Source organism: Plectropomus leopardus, chromosome 2 (genome assembly GCF_026936395.1).
Source record: "Plectropomus leopardus strain MGB_pleo_1.0 chromosome 2, ASM2693639v1, whole genome shotgun sequence".
NCBI classification, from domain to species: domain Eukaryota; kingdom Metazoa; phylum Chordata; class Actinopteri; order Perciformes; family Serranidae; genus Plectropomus; species Plectropomus leopardus.
Window position 1 is genome coordinate 33316252 of NC_142177.1, and position 18428 is coordinate 33334679.

Below are 18428 nucleotides of genomic sequence, written 5' to 3' on the forward strand. Positions count from 1 at the left end.
CAAAAGTTTTGTGATGAAGTTTGTTATATTCCAAATTCTAAATATTGATAGAAATTCTAAATATTGATAGAAAGATGCATATCAGTTCCAAATATCAGTTATCGGTTTCATTAACTACTAATAATTGGTATCGGTAATGGCCCTGAAAAACCAATATAGCTTGAGCCCTGGTATTTATAATGAACAACAGCTTCTGTGAATTTGTTTTGACATAAGCTAAATCACTGGAGAGGGACTTTGATGCAAGAGGACCAGATTTGGCTGGAGGGGAGCTAGAAGCTCATCATGAACAGTATCAGAGCACTGAGGGCTAGCTCATCAAAATGTTTTATATAAGACCATGCGGCATTATATCTAATGCTTAATGCTTTTCCTATTAAATAAATCTCTATCTCGTCTGTTAATGTCAAGCCCCCTATAAACTATGTCACTTTAATAGGATGAATATGGCTATGGACTTTTTGTGTGTCGTAAAACATTCACACACTATACACTCTATAAATGTATTAATAGTAAGACAAAAGATATAATTAAATGTGCTTATGACATGTTACTGTGTTTCAAAACATATACTGACAGTATATATACACATTGATATATACTTACTTGACTGAGCTGAATACATTTGAAGTCATTTAAGTCTCATAAATCATTCTCTTTTAGGAAGTTTGAAATCAGATATAATGCATTGCAGCTGGACTTTCTAGAGGCTCCCATTAACATTAACCTCTCAAGATCAGGATCCCATGATCAGTCTTTATAGTGCAGTGTTGGATGAAGTATCCAAAAGTCAAACTTGAGTAAAAGTATAGATATATTACTGGAAAATGACCATGGTAGAGGTAATAGTCACCAATAAGAATATGATCTGACCTGTTGTTTACTGTACTTGGGTATTAAAAGTTTTTTTGGTTTTTTTTTACTATACCTCATCTCTTCTTAAAGTATACACGACCTTAGAAATTGAGTCCATATTTCACTTTAAAAAAAAACGCCAAAAATCAATGTCCTTTTCAAAACTTAAAGATTTAAAGAAAACCTTTGACTATCCAGGGCTGGCACACTACAGTTGAGCCGTCACCATGGTTTCCTGTCAAAAATCTCTATCTCCTTAAATCATTACTTCTCCCTTTTCCGATCTTGAAATTATAGTTAAGAATCAGTTCATCCAGGGTGAGCAAAACTGCACCAACTGCATCTGATCTGGCAGGCAGCCTGGGCTTAACTGGAAATCAAAACTTTACTGCGGCTTTGAGAGCACTTGTTTGGACTTGCCGTTCTATGATTAACCTCTGAAACTAGGATCACTGTTTCGCCTAACCTTCTGGTTTTATTTTGTAGTAAGAAAGTAATGAAAATGCTTTGAGGAAATGTATCAGAAAAGTAGGGGAAACTGGGAATAGTTGTGACATGTAATAGTTGTAAAACTTTAAATTACTCCAACGCAAAACAAGCTACGAATCACCTCATTCACTCTGCACATGCTCAGTTTAGTGCTTATTCCTTGTGAGGAATTAGCCCCCTGTGGCAGACACAGCCAAACAAAACCTGCCCAACTTTTAGATAAGAATTTTTTTTAATGTTATTTATTTTCATGGTAGCATTTCCTACTTTGTAGTTAGATTTATCAATAAAACACAATAAAATGTATATAATAATAAAGAAAGAAAGAAAGAAAGAAAGAAAGAAAGAATAAAAATTAATAAACTTTTTTATGTATCTATATATCTTTATAGATATCTTTAATGCAGATTGTTAGTGAAAGTGTTTTACCTTACCTACAGCTGGTAGCTTTAAGGTAGGCTAGTTCCTGGCTACAAGAATCTGGGTTAGTTTTAATATGTTAGTTGTAATTGTCAGTTAATGTAAGTATAATGTATATGGCCTAACATCAGCTTTTCACTTCTGGCGCTTGCATTTACGCTACAAAAAACCCTAAAAGTGTTGTTCATTTGTGAAGATTAAATCGCTGAAATTGCTCAATTTCTGCAAAAACCCAAATGCGATGGAAAAATCCCATATGCTTTTTTATGAGAAAACTAGAGCCATGTTAACTTCCATTTAAACATAAAATAAATATAACACATGAAGCCCCAAAAAGCATAAATAATGAGCTGTTTTCTATTTTCATGATTTCATTTCATAATGTTACGTTTAACTCGAGGCTCTGTTACAACCAACTTTGACTATTAGGTGAACTGTAACGTTTCACTCCTGCCTTGTAGACTAAACCATGCATTTTCCATTTGTGCTACAGAGATAACAGCTGCACCATTTAATAGCAGACACATGCAACTAATTTGTATCACAGTTTGAACCCAGTAGCTAACAGAGCTCCAAGTTGCAGACAAATATGTTATAAATATAACAACCATTCCTGGTTCCCCTATAAATCTTATTAGGAAATGTATTTGAATAAAAGTGAAAGTTTACAGAAAAATAAAACTCAAATAAAGTCCAGAGTCTCAAAAATACTTAAGTACCATAACAAAGTATTATTACTTTGTTATATTACACCATTGTTATATTGTGTGAGGACATAAGGAGGAGAAAATCCACCCTTCAGTCCTGCATGAGACCCTCCACTTAACCCAGGTCCAGCCGGGGGGGGTCTCACCACAGAGGAAGTGATGCAAGTTTACACATGTGCTTTAAACAAGAAAAGGAATTACACCTCACACTCGCTCAGGCCCGCTCATGTTGCTGTGGCAATGCCGAGTAAACCTGGCAACCTGGCAGCGTGCCTGGAGCAAGTTCTATGGACTATGTAGCTTTGTTTATGATTCATGTAACTTTAGTGAGTCACTTACATGGTTACGCATAATGCGGTGAGTGTGGTGAGAGTGGTTATGGCGCAACACACTTTGCTGTGGGGGAGAAAGGAAGAATGAAACAGGATAAAGACTTGTTGGTAAAAAACATGAAGCTCCTCTTTAAAGTTGCTCTCATGATTAGGGCGGATGGACATATTTAAAGTTTAGACAAACAAGACTAAAATGGTTCCCACTGAGGCCTTGGCTTTAGACCAGAAACAGATGTTAAACGTGGATACCCTGCCGTCAGTGTGGCAGTGATCTCAAAGTAAATGTTTACATGCTTTTAATAGAGCAGCTCTTAGTGTAAGCACCTTCAACAATATGGATTATTAGTTTTACTTGAGCAGCCTGCATCCACTTGTATTTCAGTAAGAAGTGAACACAAAGCCATGGACAGCAGCTGTATTACAAACACTGTTTGTTATATTGGCCCTTATGTCACACAGTACTGAACTTTATGATGTATACATGTTGATTACTAACAAAATGTATTGACAGAAATGTCAGTGTTGAGCTTGGTGTTTCTCAATTTTCAAGGACCAGACTGAAAGTCATGCACAGCTCTACCTGTAAGGATCTATCACAGAATAATATAAAGTGTAGCGTAAAGCAGATACTTGAACAAAAGAGCTTGTCAAACAGTTTAACCGCATCTGAAACTCCCTCCCTACACCGGAAACTGGCAATCAGAAATTCACCCTCACTTTACACGGCCATTGACCAGGTGAGAAAGTGAGGAGGGTTTAAACTTTTCGTCAAAGCAGTCTTTTTTTTCATTACCAATCTATTTCTCTCAGTCTTTGCATGTAAGAGAGACCACATATAGTTGTAAAACAGGAATGGTTGTTGCAGCACCACTATCAACAAGACAACCACTTTTGCACTTATTTTTAGTTGAAAGAGGGTAATACTCTTTTTCACAGCGCGTCAGGAGAGCTAGTGAGAAAAACTGATAAGGGCGTGCCTGCACACATACTAAAATTGCATCAGATGATGAGGTGAAAGGTGCAAGGAAGGATAGCACTTTTTACACAGAGATCACATTGAAGGCCTGCTATAAAGTCCCGTCATTAAAACGCCTTTGCTTTTTTGCACAGAACCAGTGTTGGCAGCACTTTCTAAACAATAACAATGGCATAACATGGCAATAAAAATCATTTAGCGTCCCTGTTATGAGGCGCTTGATCTCGTCCTCTGCTTGAAGGTCAAATAGCTCCTGAATGCAATAACTAGGGAATTATAGGTGATGGGACAAAAATGTTATAACCATTCCCTGTCTCCCTCACACCTGTGATTAACATTACAAATGCCTTCAGGGACAGACCATATTTAAACGATTAATGCATCTTGCCTTCTCTATGAAAACCGGCTATTCACTTGGCCTTTTAATTGGTCCCAGGCCGATCAGTTATAAACACTTAAACCCTTCAATGTGGGCTGACAACATGCTATATATGAACAAGTTAAATATATCCCAACCGTAACAGAAACTGACTCAGTAATGTCTATCTGCAGTTTAATAGCGTTAGCTACCGTAAGCTTCTGATCATATGAGACTTATTAAGGCTAAACTCTGGGAGTATCAAGAGAAGAGCGAGGGGAGTTTTAATGCTTATAAATTCGGCTTTTCATTTGTCAAGGAATGATCACGCTTTTTCTTCTTTCAGAAGTCACAGAGTCCCACTCTAAATCTTCAATCTTCATGTCTACTATAACCAATCTGTCATATTAATCATCAGCCCTCCTCCCACATCTGCTGAGGTCAAGGGAAAATCATGAATGCAACTTTATGCAACCAAGGATACCAGTCACGTTTAACCACATCACAGTGAAGCAGGCTGGGCAAGTCAAAGCAGAGCAGGGTGGAAGCGAACACTGGTGATGCTGATGATGTCGTCATATTTAATGTGGACACTCATGACTCACTTTCGCTCCAAAGTAAAGAGGTTTGTTAATGTTCCTGTTTATTGTTGATATAGCAACACACTCTCCTCAGAATATCTCCTTACCTTGGCTCCTTGCAGACACCAGAGATAAAAATAAGGTCATGTTAGTCATTCAGTATTTTAAGACTTTTCAATTTAGCTTTGACTGAGCTCCACAGCACTTATCACTCTGTGAAAGAAGGTCAGTAGGTGTTAGGAGTCATTAAAAAAAGCTGCGGTGGACGACTACTTCGCAATTAACCATTTGGGCATTTTTGCTGTCATTGGTAGAGAAAATGTCAGAGGACTGAGTGGCTGTAAAGGTTGGTGGTTCAACAGTGTTGTAGATGCGAAAAATAATGGCAGATTGTATCAGTTGAGTAGCAAAATGCTCGAAATAGCAACTGAAATAGGATTTGGGCGGTACAGCGACTATAACTGCTGATTTTATTTGTCAATTATACACATGTGTATGTTCAGTTATATCGTGGGACACTTCAGTGGGTGTTTCTGTTACTTGGTTTCCACTCATTGATGTAAGTTGGGTGAACAAAGCAATAGAAATACCTGTCAGCTAGGGCTGGGCAATATACAGATATTATCGAGATGTGAGACTACGTATCCTCATAGATATTGGATATTGTTATATCCTGATATGGAATAATATATTTTTTCTGATTTTGAAGGTTGCATTACAGTAAAGTGATTAACTTTTTTAAACAGATCAGTCAGTCACAGACAAATTACTTATAGTCATACCTACAGTAGTATCACATCAAAGAAGGTATTTAGTAAAAAAAAAAAAAAAAGGTTATTGATTCTTTGTAGTCTTTGTGTAGCACTTTGCATTGAGTACCTTGATTGGCTGTTTAACATTACAGGAAACAGTTGCGTCAACGCTAAAATACAACAACAAATACTCTCTCTGTAGCTGCACATGTAGATAAACCTGCCACAATAAAAGCAGAATTAAATGTTTTCTAAAAATCTGATTTTGCAGTTGACACCTCTCTAAAACAGTTTAAACAAAAACTTAATATTATAACCTTAAGATGTCATGCTAATTGTGGGACTGTTGGATTACACTGCATTAGTTTTAGCTAGGTGTACCTAATAAACTAACAACTGAGCATAGCTTCATAATTGCTTTTTCTGTAAACGTCCTGTTAATCCTTATAGTGTAGGTTAAAGGCAGGCATGTATTAAATGATTACATGCTATAATTAAATTGAATTTAAAGTGGAAATAATTGCCTCTGTGATCGGGGGTCGGGGAAGTGTCAGATTATAATTAGAAAGGGTTTAATGACAGTCGACAGAGTTGATGTCAAACTTCTGTCTGTCTTCTGTAAAATTGAAGAGATGAATTAAAGAATGCCTTAACATATGAAACTTGGATATTAATTAATTAAAACAATGAACTTGTTTGTCAAATGTCTTAAAAATAGAATGGTAACACTTAATTTGGATAGTCAACCCACAAGTGGCGAATAAACTTAGATTCAACAATTCAACTGTTTTACTTTCTCTGTAAATAATTATATAGTATTTGGGAGTAAGCTACATACTCCCAATTTTTTACCAGACTTTTCACAGATTCAGAAAATACTTCACATTCAACTATAATTTTCTGAGAATATGAAGGTATGTTCATGAATTGTCACACATACTGTATAGATGATATGTTAAACATCAACAGAATCAGGTGAAGTTGAATCTTAACTAATAGGCTGTTCAAATGTTAAAAAATACTTTAATTATCTGCATATGATCTATCCAAATAAAGTGTTTCCAGTAAATTCAAATAACTTCATCAGTTCAAAACTCCTTCCTGTAATGAAACTTGATAAATGAAACACTGCACAGTTTTGAGTGAGCCCAGTTTTGCTTTCTTAATGGATATACAGCGTGTATCTATGGACAGCACATGCTCATTTATCAAAAAAACTCATGTAACTTAACAGCACTGCACTGGGCGGATACATAAGCTTTGACTCACTGAAGCATTTAACCAGATAATCTCTGTTTATTATCTGTTCCTGGAGGAAAAGTACAGAACCAGATATCTGTCGCTGGAATGTGCTCACACCCCGACTGAGCGACGGTAATTTTATTACAATAGAAACTGAATTCTAAAAGCGCAAATAGACCAACAAAAAGGTCTGGATGACACAGGTCATGCACCATCAGGGTCATTCACTAGAACCTTCTCTGCTTCAGTGATATTAAAAAAAAAAAACTTTGGTTTTGAATGGTAGTGTGTGTAGCAGCCCAATGCTGCCATCTTCTGGTACTTTAAGAGAAGTTTATGATGCAGCTGCTGAAGTAAAAGCTTTAGAGTTTTTGGGAATATTTTATTTTATTTTCATTTTTTCAAAATATACAAACAACACAGACACAATTGACAGCACAAAAACACCCATTTACATTATGAATAACTACAAAAATGAATTAACAGACAAAATAAATTCACAAAAAAAAGTAACTAATAAAATTAAGTACAACAATACAATAAAAGTTAAAAAGGATGAGAGACAGGATAATATTAACCATAATGACATGGTCTATTATAACATTAGTGTGAAAATAGGGAAGTCGTTATTCAGTTAAATGGGATGGGAGATTCTCCATGTAGTTAATAAAAGGTAACCAAAAGATGCATCTTATTCCTAAGTGAGCACGTTATCTTCTCTAGAGGAATACAACTGTTCACTTCTGAGATCCACAGCCCGACAGGCAATGGGAGATCTGACTTCCACCTCACTGCAATGCATGTTTTGGCAATATCCAGTAGTGAAAGCGTTGATGATTGTCCCTCCACATTGTAACCGATTTCAAATGGTGCTAGACATGATGGAAACTCTGAACACCAGACGAAAACGGTCAGCCTTGGTGAGAGGGTGGTAAGCTAGGTCAGGAGACGGGATTCATCCAACAACTTATTTTCTTCTGGTCACTTGACTGCAAACTGACTGATCCAGACAACCGATGGTATAAACTGATTCGACTAAATGCATGATAAATCCAGAATGGTGTGTAAAAATTTGGATGAAAATAATGTCTCCAAGCTGCAATCCTAACCTTGGCGAATGAAGCGGTCACTGTCGTCATCCCTGAAGTCTGTTCCCGCTCAAGGACACCGATTTCAAATGGTGCTAGATGGGATTTTATACTCTAAGACACCATCTGAAACCAGTTCCCTGGGGGGGATGCCTTTAATAAAACCCACATTCAGATGCCATGTCGCCTTCTGCAATTAGAACAAAAGAAATGTACTGTCATCACTTTTGAACATATTTTTTAATAAGTGCTTGGCATTATGAGGATTAAGACACACAATCAAAGTACTGCGCCACGCTCGCTTTCAGTATCAGATTATGACTCAACAACATGTTGAACATATTTTAACAACTAAATTATTATAATACCATCAATTAAAGAGCCTCATCTTATTACTGAGTACACAGAGGTACATCCATGTGTGAAGGAATATCATTAAAATTATCACTAATTTAATTTTCCATTAGTCAGATGCTCATTTCTAAACTGTTTAATATCGTCACTGCTTTGCTTTGAATGATAGACATATTTTAGTGGATACTGTTCTTTTAGATCTGCGAGGACAGTGTTTCAATAAAGATAAATAAACACGGTATGGTAATAGCTGCCCCTGGACAAATGGACCAAGATAGAAAACAATGCTCTGCAGGCAGTTTGTTGAATAACCTATTTGTTTTTGTTATGGCTGCATTTACAGAGGTAATACCAGTCCAACTCCTTGGGGCATAGATTTGTTCTTCTCGTGGTTATTTGATATGGAAAACTGAATCCTTCGACACAAACTAAAATCCTTCTCTTTTTTGCCTATAAAACTCTGCAGATTATCTGAAATGCTGCCCTTAAGTTTAGCCGTGCTAAAAAACGAAATAAACGAATGTTTGATAACCATCATCTCAACTTTTAGTTATTTAATGGGAAACAGAGGGCCAACCTGTTTAGTCACACGCGAACACACACTATGTGAATTAAAATATTTGTACCAATTACTTATTATTTAATATAAATATATTTTAGTTTATAGGTTAAATAGTATAAATTTGAGATATTTCCATGGGATGGGAATCTCCAGAGCCCCCAGATATATATTAGAGATATTTTGGTTATGATATAATATTGCAATTTTAAATGTTTTGCATTATGCTGAGTATTGTGATAAAATATATTGTGATAGATTGTGATTTATTACCCTTTTTCAACTTCAAAACACATGTCAAAGTTTTTACTCTGTTCATCTTACTTTTATTACATTTCTAATTCTAGTAGGCTTCCAAGTTATTATGTATTTGCAATAAAAAATATTAAATATTATATATAAAAGACGTGAGCGCCTTAACATTAAATATTATATATCAAATACATACTTTGCGTATGTGTATTGATACAATATTGCCACGCAAAGGATCGCAATACTATGCTATATCAGTCTTTTCCCCCAACCCCTAATATTTCCGAAGGCCTGTGTTTAAGCTGAATTCTAGCTCTTTCCAAAGAGAGAATCAGACAGCAGTGCAACCGCAAACTCAGGGAGATGCAGACTCTTTTCTGGCATCGTGACCAAACAGAAGAACCACTGAGTCACGACCAGCTCCTCTAAGAGTGACACTGCAGCTCAATTCCTAGCATTAGAAGTGCATCAGATGACCAACATCTCGGTGTAAGAAAGGGCACGGCAGCAGGCTGGCACCAGAGATGAACCCCAACAAAAACTGTGTATGAATCATACTGTGGAAAAATAGATCTCTGCGGCTCCCTGTAGACTTCTTTGTAATGCACAATAGGTACTGTGTCCTCTCCTGGGTCGGCCTTGGGCATCCAGTCCCACTCCTGGTGATTGCGGTGCGAGATAGAAAAACTGGGCCCTGAAATAGGTAACGATTCGTTAGTATGAACCCCTGTTGTCCATGGCTAAGAGGCATGCAGCACAGTACGTCGAAGGAGAGCTCATTTGAGACTTTTTCTGTCAATATTACGTTTCATTTTTTTCTTTTGAAGTGACAGCACAATAACAAGATGATTAAAAACTCACTGGATTTTATTTGTAGGTCTGGCATTAAAAGAACCGCCGTTATCTGCCTCGTCAGTGTCTCAGGCGCTGTTGTCCTGTTGATGGGAAAAGGTGACGTAGCAACTAATCCAAAACCCTCATGTGTCTTTCGGGGACAATTTCCCTGTCTGCCACTCCCTAATCCTCTTCACTGCTACTTTAGTGTTTTGGCTTGTAAAACAACAGCAGTTGTACTGATTGGCTATATTTGTACTACTGATGATCAAACTTTGGCATTTATGATAGCCATCCGTCTTCCGAGCTTGTACTTTGACCCCGACAAAAGATTAAAATACCCTCGATTTCGACAAGCGCTCCCAGTATTTACAACACGCAGCGTTGAGAATAACTCAGACAGTGTAGTATAAAGGCCACAACACTGCTCTCATCCGTCCTCTGTTTGTTTGCTTTTGTGACTCCTCCCATGTAACGCAGCTATTTGTGAACTCTCTATCTACCTCTCTCTTGCTCTTTTTTACTACAAGCTCTTTTCCCCAGACTATTGTGTGTGCAGAGGCTGCTTTCTGCATCGAAGCACTTTTTTTCCTGCCGAGTCACCTGACATCTACTGCTTGTTAAAGGCGCATCGGCCCCTTTTAAAACAAAACAACAATGAATAAAACAGCTGCTGGTTTTCATTTAGGGACTGTACTTAATATATCAGAGTAGGGGGGTGGCTGGGATCTGACTTTTTTTATTATTATTATATGACCCTCCCTGAAGCAACAAATATTTCTCATTGAGCTTCCCTGACTGGGGGAAATCAGACTGTATAAATAACTGACATAGCTACCTGATGTCACTCATTGGTTTTTGGACTGCTGTTGTAAGCCCAGAGTTCGGTATTTCGGCTGTTGCTATCTTGGTATTTAAAGCCACAAGTGACCAAATTGAAGGGTGAATCTGACTGGAAGCTGCGGACTTTTAGGACTTTAATAAAATGTAATTGGGGGAGTTATATAAAAACTAGCCCCCCGTACAGTTGTTGTGAATGCTGAAAGTAGAGACCAAAACTGTTGTTTTTTTTGTACCACACTGTAAACATGTTAATTTCTGCTATAAAGTAGGGCACTGTAACATGAAGGTTTATGGGGATTAACTCAATCATGGAGCCAGCCTCTACCTCCACCATAAATAACCATATTTCACAGTTCTGGCTCCAATAAATGATGTTATTTTGGAGATTTTTTAAAATAAAACAGTCCTTTCAAGTCCACCTGTAGGTTTTGGGGTTCTGAGGTAAAATAAATACAAAATATAAAACCATTTAAAGTTGAATGTTCCTCCTCTAAGCCAAATCAAAAAACATAACTCCCAAACATAAAATTTAAGTGCCTCCTTTGTTTTCTCTCACCTCTCATAAATAACGAACAGTCCCTTAGAGCCACTTTATCAAACTGTGTGCACAGTCCATCTTTAGCAAACAACGCAGGAACCGATGCAACAAAAAAAATCAACTAAAAATGGAACAAATGTGTCTGACTAACAACATAATAAAATATCACATCCGTTCGGTTTACAAGAATGAGATAAGCACCGAGCGCATACTGCTGGAGGCCAAACTGTGTCATGGGAAGAGCCAGTGGGTTGGGTCAGAGCAAGTGACGTAAAGTGAACACTGAATGACCGTAAGACGGAGTGTGTGCGTAACAGTGGGGGTGTGGTTGTGTGCATGTGTAAACAGGGTAGGTGGTTAATCCTCTTACAGATTAGAGGTCCTAATTTATCAGGAGTGAGAGGGGCAAACTCATCGGGGTGATATGCTTTAAATCACGTCTCAACATTTGCGCAATCAGGGAAAACTCCAGAATATCTTGGCTTAGATTTCTCAAAATATTAATACTTTATTTCTATTTCTATATCATTTGAATTGTATGAACGTTTTTTTTAAAAAAGTTTTCATTAATGTGTTTCTGACTGGACCAATCAGAGACAAAGTTGGCACAAACTTCCTACTGACTTTGCCTGCACAAACAGTCCTAAAAGTACCAATTGTTTTTGGACATGTAATTGGATATCTCCTACGTTGCATCATCTCCTCTTCAGAGCAACAAATTGCGAAATGTGTGGAGACGTGAGACCCAAATACGTTCAGAGGAGCCTGACACTTTGTTTGTTCTATCTGCTGCACGATGGGGTGGAAATAGATGGGAAGGCCACAGATGGAAGAGTTGATTTACACTTTGTCACCCTCTTCTGGCTCCCACTTTGCCTGTTGGGAAATATCAGATGTCTGGCTGATAACAGGATCAGCCTTATGGGTTAAATAACTCGAGATAAAAGCGTACATAAAGATTTAAAAATGCGTCTGCAAGGTGTCTGGTCGAAGCAGATCGGGTTTCCTGGAAGACTAAAAAATCCTGGCCGGTGTTCACTATTGATTAGCAGTCATTCTGGACAAAAACAGTAAAGCTATCTCACTATTTCACCAGTCCTGTGTGCTGTATATCTTAAAGAAATATTTACAGAGCTCGCTGCACAGAGAAAAATAAAGGCCATTAATAATACCAGCAAGGAGTGGTGCCTTCTGGATGCCAGCACAGTTTTTTCTCCTCATTTTGCAGCATGTTAGGTGTCTAACTGCTAATGATAGCTGCAAATGAATGCTGCCTCACACTTGTCTATTAATGCATCATCATCCAGCGAGGCCGGCAGTGCTCCGAGTTTAATTTTAGCACCGTCATCTCTTGGCTCCGTGCCACCTCCTATTCTATAATCTGTGTGTGGGAGGGATTTGTTTTAAAAGGCAGTGGGTCGCTCAGCGTTTTCTCTGAAGTTTTATGTGGGCTACAGGTGATGCTGCCCCCCCCCCCTCCCCGCTGTAAACATATCCATCAGTGGATTCATACAGCCTCTCCTCAGCTTTAAAAGTGCCTGTTTGCATCTAGTTTTGGCCCCGATAGCATCTGCTGAATTGCATTTGCTTGAGCTGAAAAAGCAGGGTAACGGCATTATTGTGAAATGTCTCGAGGAAACTCTAAATAATACGAGGCTGGACACATCACATTTAGCCCACTTGTGCCGGGCTCTTGTGTTTGTTTGACTTGAGAGGCAGCGCCCCTCCCTGAAAGAATGGCAAAATAACTATTGAGGTCACGTTTTCTTGTCTGGGAAAGTGGGTCACTTGTTCTAGTGGTCGGCCTCAGAAGGCATGGTAAACATCACGACAGCACGGGACATGATGTTCCCAAAAAATGTTCTGATAAACATCTGATATTGAGTTGATTTATCATTTTCATATTTTCGGAATGATGCAAATAGGGATGTTATTGCTGCTGACACCCTTTGAGTGATCAGCTTGTACTTCCTCCTGTGACCTTTACCTGTTTGTTTCAAAACTACCATAGTGACATTCCCTCAGGGAGTCAAGTTTCTTTTCAGTACACATAATTAAACTTCTAAAGCTCCCCTCCCCTTCGCTTTTCTCTCTGTCCCTCTCTTTCCATTTCCTTGCCAGTGGTTTAACAACTCATGAGGTCTGCTGCTGATTCACCCATTGACCGAACAAATCCACTTGGCAGGAAGGAGACTGCTCCTCCTGTGTGTCTCATTTTCACCTCAGAAGCTGCGAGAGAGACGAGGAGCCTCTTTATCTCCCGTCCCTCTGGCAGGTAAAAGCGGCAGGAGGCCTTCTTCACAAGGATCATTAGCAAGGTACAAGAGGCCGTCGACCTTGGTGTCAACAGCAACAGAGTGTCATCACAACAGGCGTGGCAGCGTCCTATTGTGTGTTGGCAGGTGTGCATTACAGGGGCTCATAAAGGGAGACAAAACCCCTAAATGGTTTGACAACAGTTTGTACAAAACTACAAGAAAGCTGAAGGCTTTTTAGTTACATAATCATATTATATATGTCCATGTAATCAGGACAAAATGAGTAAAAAAAGGCCCAACAGATTTAAAAAAAAACCTGTCTGGTATTCAGGTTGGAGATGACATACCTGTATGTCAACATCCCTGTTCAGCAGATGATACAACTGAAGGATTGTGGTGCTCTACAGCACCCTCTATGTTTGGGAAATAGAGCTTGTTTTCATCATATCAAGTGCGCACTAAAAAGCCAGATTACTATTAAGGACCTCCTGGGATCTCTGTGACGCAGCAATTGTTGTTTGGCATCTGAAAATTAGAAAAAAAAAAAAAAAAGCTGCGTCACTATTGTGCTCCTCACTTGAAGTTTTTCTCTCCTTCGAAATTACGCAAACAAAAGAACAAGCTGTCCGTGCGTCACTGCCTGAGCACGTTTGGAAAGAATCTTAACCCAGCTTTCTGGACAAAACTCTCTTCATGTGTTATTTATGATAACATTTAAGAGAAAAGACCACGAAGGCCACGGGGTGTTAAATGATCGTGCCAATACGAACTGCGTAACACCGTCCTCTCTCCCACAACAGGATTACGCACTATCCATCTCTTGCGCAGCATCCTATTCCGAGCTCTTCCTTCACACGCCATCCGCCGCCGATTCCACGCTTTGTTTACATCTTCGTTTTATCATTGAATTCAGAAACTAAAGTTTCACAGCGAGCACAACTCCGCTGTCACGCCGTCGCAGCGTGTTCCTCCATCTCAGCGGAAATTCCCACTGGATTTCATGTGGCTTGTCGGTCCTCCGCGCTGACGCAGTTTAATTTACCTGTTGTCATGTAGATGATGAAACACTCGTGATTTTAAAAGTGTTTAAATCAAGGCATCATCAGCAAGACTTCGCGTCTTATCCACCTCAAACACGCTGCTTTCATTTTCTTTCTTCCATTATTCTTTACACTTTCACAACAGCGCCTCCGGGTTTTTATTATTACCTATTCACCCACGAGAGGTTATGGATTACACAGTGGTATTCTCTACGCAACATACGTATCATTTTGTTGCTCTCGCCCTGTAAAAACATAAATAACTTACGTGTTTATCCCAAGCATGTTTCCCTTTCGTGCCGGATGAGTCTCATCCGTTTCCCGGCCGGCTCGACTCACACCCCCGGTCTTCGGTGAATAGTCAGTTCATCAGGTCCCAGTTTCAGCCTTTTTGTCGTTATTATCAATCTCGGAGCGCACGTTTATCACTGTGTATCCCCCTAATGATTTTCCATAGCGCAACACGGGAACCCCGCCCCTGACACTCCCCCGGCCGCTGGTTGGCCGGGCGGCTGGAGAGTCTTTCCTCATCGCCAGAATCACATGTGGCTGACGCATGTTTACAAACATCGGTGAAATCACATGGTAATGGGCGCCGTTTTACCGTAAACGACTTCCTTTTGACGCAGCTACCAGATGTCGTGCCGAGAGCCTATTATCCTTTTCTTTTTTTTCCAATGACGGGGTAAAAAATGGAATAGGCTATTTTTATGCATAGGCAATATATCAATAATAGCTATTTCTAAGGACACTGGAAAGGGACACAAGGTACAAACGTATGAGAGTGCAAGATATATATGGGTTATTATATAAGCTATAACATATAGGGCTTAAGAGAGGAGGAACCGCAGCATCACATGCTCCTATAGGCCAGTGAGACCACACCTATATAAATAAGGATGAATAAGGAATAAAATCTGATATAGAAAATGTATTACTTTTACTTTACAATGCCTTCTTTTTATCTTGGGGCATAGCTTTCACTTCTACAGACATTTACAAATCCTGATAATTAAAATTAAAATTAATAAATAGGCCCAAATAATAAAATAACAAGGAAAATGATTGAATTACTTGTGAAGGACCACAAGTAATTAATTCATTTGAAACTGGTCAAAGACCAAAATAATTGGGAACCACTGCCCTTTATTCCACATTTACACGTCTTTTGTTATCCATTCTTACATATGACCTCTTGCTATAGCTCTGGGTTATTTTTAGTTGTCATATTATCCACAAAATATTCCAGGATATGAACTTTTGTGGCCTTATTTGTCTAGTATCTTCATAAGGTACACAGGAATGCTTTGCGTTGTAAAACAGGTTCTGTAATCCATTAATCAAGCAGTAATTTGTGAGGTGACAAGACAAAAAGAAAATATCGCCTAAATTGTAATGTTATTTTTGTTGCAGCAGATGGCAGTGTAAGACTCAAAAATGGCCAGGGAGAGTGAGCATGTTGTGGCTTTATGCTTTTTCAATGCCCTTTGGCATCACTAAATTTTTAACTGGGAAGAGTATCATTGAAGCCTTAATTCTTAATATTTGTGCTTTTGACAATTGCCTACTTGGAGAACAGCCAGTGAGGAATATAAGTAGTTTTTAGCAATTAGTACTGATGAAATTAGTGTGTGTGTGTGTGTGTGTGTGTAACCTTTATATTTATGAAACATTCAGGGCTAAATTTTATGTACTGTTCTTCTCAAATGCAAAGTATGCGATTTTTTCAGACCATAGACTGTATAGAAAGAAAGACCTTCAGTATAGATTCTAAGTGGGTTATAGGCTGACTTAAAATAGGCTATGTGTTTTGTTCTGTATGGTGGGGAACAGCTGCTTTAAGAGGGCACAGGGTGCTTGCGGAGGCTATATTATATTAACACATTTTCTGACTCAAACATGCACTTCTGAGAAGAAACATACACCAAGGCACACTGAATGTATTGAGGCTACATCCTGCTATTATTTTTCTTTTATTCTTTAACTCCATGCCCATGTTGTCATTCTTGGTAGTCTATAGGCAAAAAAGCCATAAATGGAAGTGTTTCACTATGCCATCTGTAAGCAGTGCCTCCCTGCGTTACATGAGTGTAATTTACGGTAACTGACGTGCCGTGACTCACTGCTCTGCTTTACTGTCTCTTACGGTAATTGGAACGTTACGTCATTCATATATTGGCGGGATAAAAATGAAGCGCCCCTAGAATCAAACAACCTGACCACGCTGTTTAAATGGCATTTGTGCTCGTCCCTTGACACAGCTTTCAGCTAGCTTTCAAGTAAGTACAGGATGTTTAAACTGCCTCGACAAGTGTGGGCCTGGCATTTTTTCAAACACAGTTTTAAAAGTAGTTTTGATTAACATGCAAAAAAAACAAACCCAAACGCCATAAAACAGGAACAGTGTTTGAAAAAAAGAACAAGCTAACATCTGTTTAAGTAGTGGCCCAGTAACAATGTTCTCATGACGTAAACCATTAAGTTGTAAACCCACATAAACAGCGAGCATGCAAAGCCGACTCTCCGCGTGGACAACAACATCACGTGAGTTAAATTTTAAGCTTGGCAGCACACCATTACAGGCACTAATCTGGAAAACGTTTAAGCATAAGCTTCTGTAATAGCTGAAAAGACTACGGGTTCCCAGTAGGTGGAGATGTTTACTCTCGGTTGTGTTTTGTTTGAAACACAATGTGGATCAAGCTTTGCTTAACCCAAATCATCCCCTTCACAGGTGGTTTTTCTATGTAGTCATATTATTAGTGACCATTAGCCTTATTTCTCTTTTGTATCAGTGCACATATGTCCTGAAATGCACCTGAGTAGGCTTCTCTTAGGCTGTAGGGAGAATTGTATTAACGCTGTCTATCTAAGGGAATGTTGTTTATTTATGAAAGGGTAAGGGGTGGTGCAAAACAAGGGAGGCAGTTCAAATTATTTTTAAACACACAATTTTGTTTTTGCTTTAGTTGGGGGGTTGAAAAGGCATGTTTTCTTTAAAAATCCCCCAAATAATATTAGAACCAGAAACTTTGAAGTATGTTCATTTAAAGTGGAGAGTGGGTCATGCATTTTCCTTCAGTCAGAAAGGAATAAAATATTTGGGAGAGGGTCATATATATATAGGGTTATATGTATATATATATATATATATGTATATATATATATATATATATATATCAAGAAAAGAAAAATTAATTCACACATCACATCAGCCACCTCCCCAATCTAATAAAAAAAGCACAATCCCTAGATAATTCTTAATTTTTCTTTGTTCTTAGGAAATATTGTACTTTTATACTTCAATGCATAATTTTAGAGCTATAGTTACTATTTTGGAGATTTCATTTAGTATTACCATTGTTGGTTAAACTATACACTAGCTTTTAGAATATAAAGTGGTTTAGCTCCACTCTGATTAAAATGCAAGAGTCTGTAATATAAATCCAATAATATAGTGTAGCCTATACTACCTCAGAATTTATATTTTGTCCGACATTCCAAAGAAATCATGTTGTAAGTTTAGTTTTTGCCACAATGGAAAACTATATAAAAGAAGAAAGGTCAGTGACAGGGTTTAAATTTTGCATTGGAGCCTGCATTGGAGTTTGGTGCCACTTCTACTGAATTTAGTGGATCTGGAAATGGCAAATCACATTATAACCCATTGTATCTGTGTTATTTAATCTTTGACTTCCATACAAAAAAATGTTTGACTGACATTTTTGTAATCTAAATGTGCACTTTTTCGTCCCTTGCTGTTGGTCTCCACGCAGCTCTTTTCCATCAGCTGCATCTCAATCCTCTGCTGGGTCCAAGACAGCTATCTGCTGTTAGAGGGTACATGGATTTGATTATTAATAACTAACCAAACTCTAAACTGTTAATGGTGCTTAAAAATCAAAACACATCTGTTTAAAATTGCATATTCAGTTTGATCCCTAGTCAGC

At 38.3% G+C, this 18428-nt stretch overlaps 1 protein-coding gene and 1 long non-coding RNA gene across 3 annotated transcripts in view; one reads left to right on the top strand and one right to left on the bottom strand.

Moving 5' to 3' along the window:
* ora1 (olfactory receptor class A related 1) overlaps positions 1-18428 on the top strand; it is a 261847-nt gene that overhangs the window by 18849 nt on the left and 224570 nt on the right. Inside the window, exon 1 of one of the 2 annotated variants that reach the window (XM_088069134.1) lies at positions 16687-16757. The exons of the other annotated variant lie outside the window; for it this stretch is intronic. The gene's annotated coding sequence lies outside the window, so the exon portion shown is untranslated. Of the gene's footprint in view, positions 1-16686; positions 16758-18428 lie in introns of those variants that run through there. 2 annotated transcript variants of the gene reach the window in all.
* Positions 7074-14923, bottom strand: LOC148190253 (uncharacterized). Its single transcript, XR_015774819.1, has 3 exons — positions 14747-14923; positions 9827-9900; positions 7074-9659 (listed from the first exon to the last, which is right to left on the bottom strand). It is a non-coding gene; the product is annotated as an uncharacterized LOC148190253 (long non-coding RNA).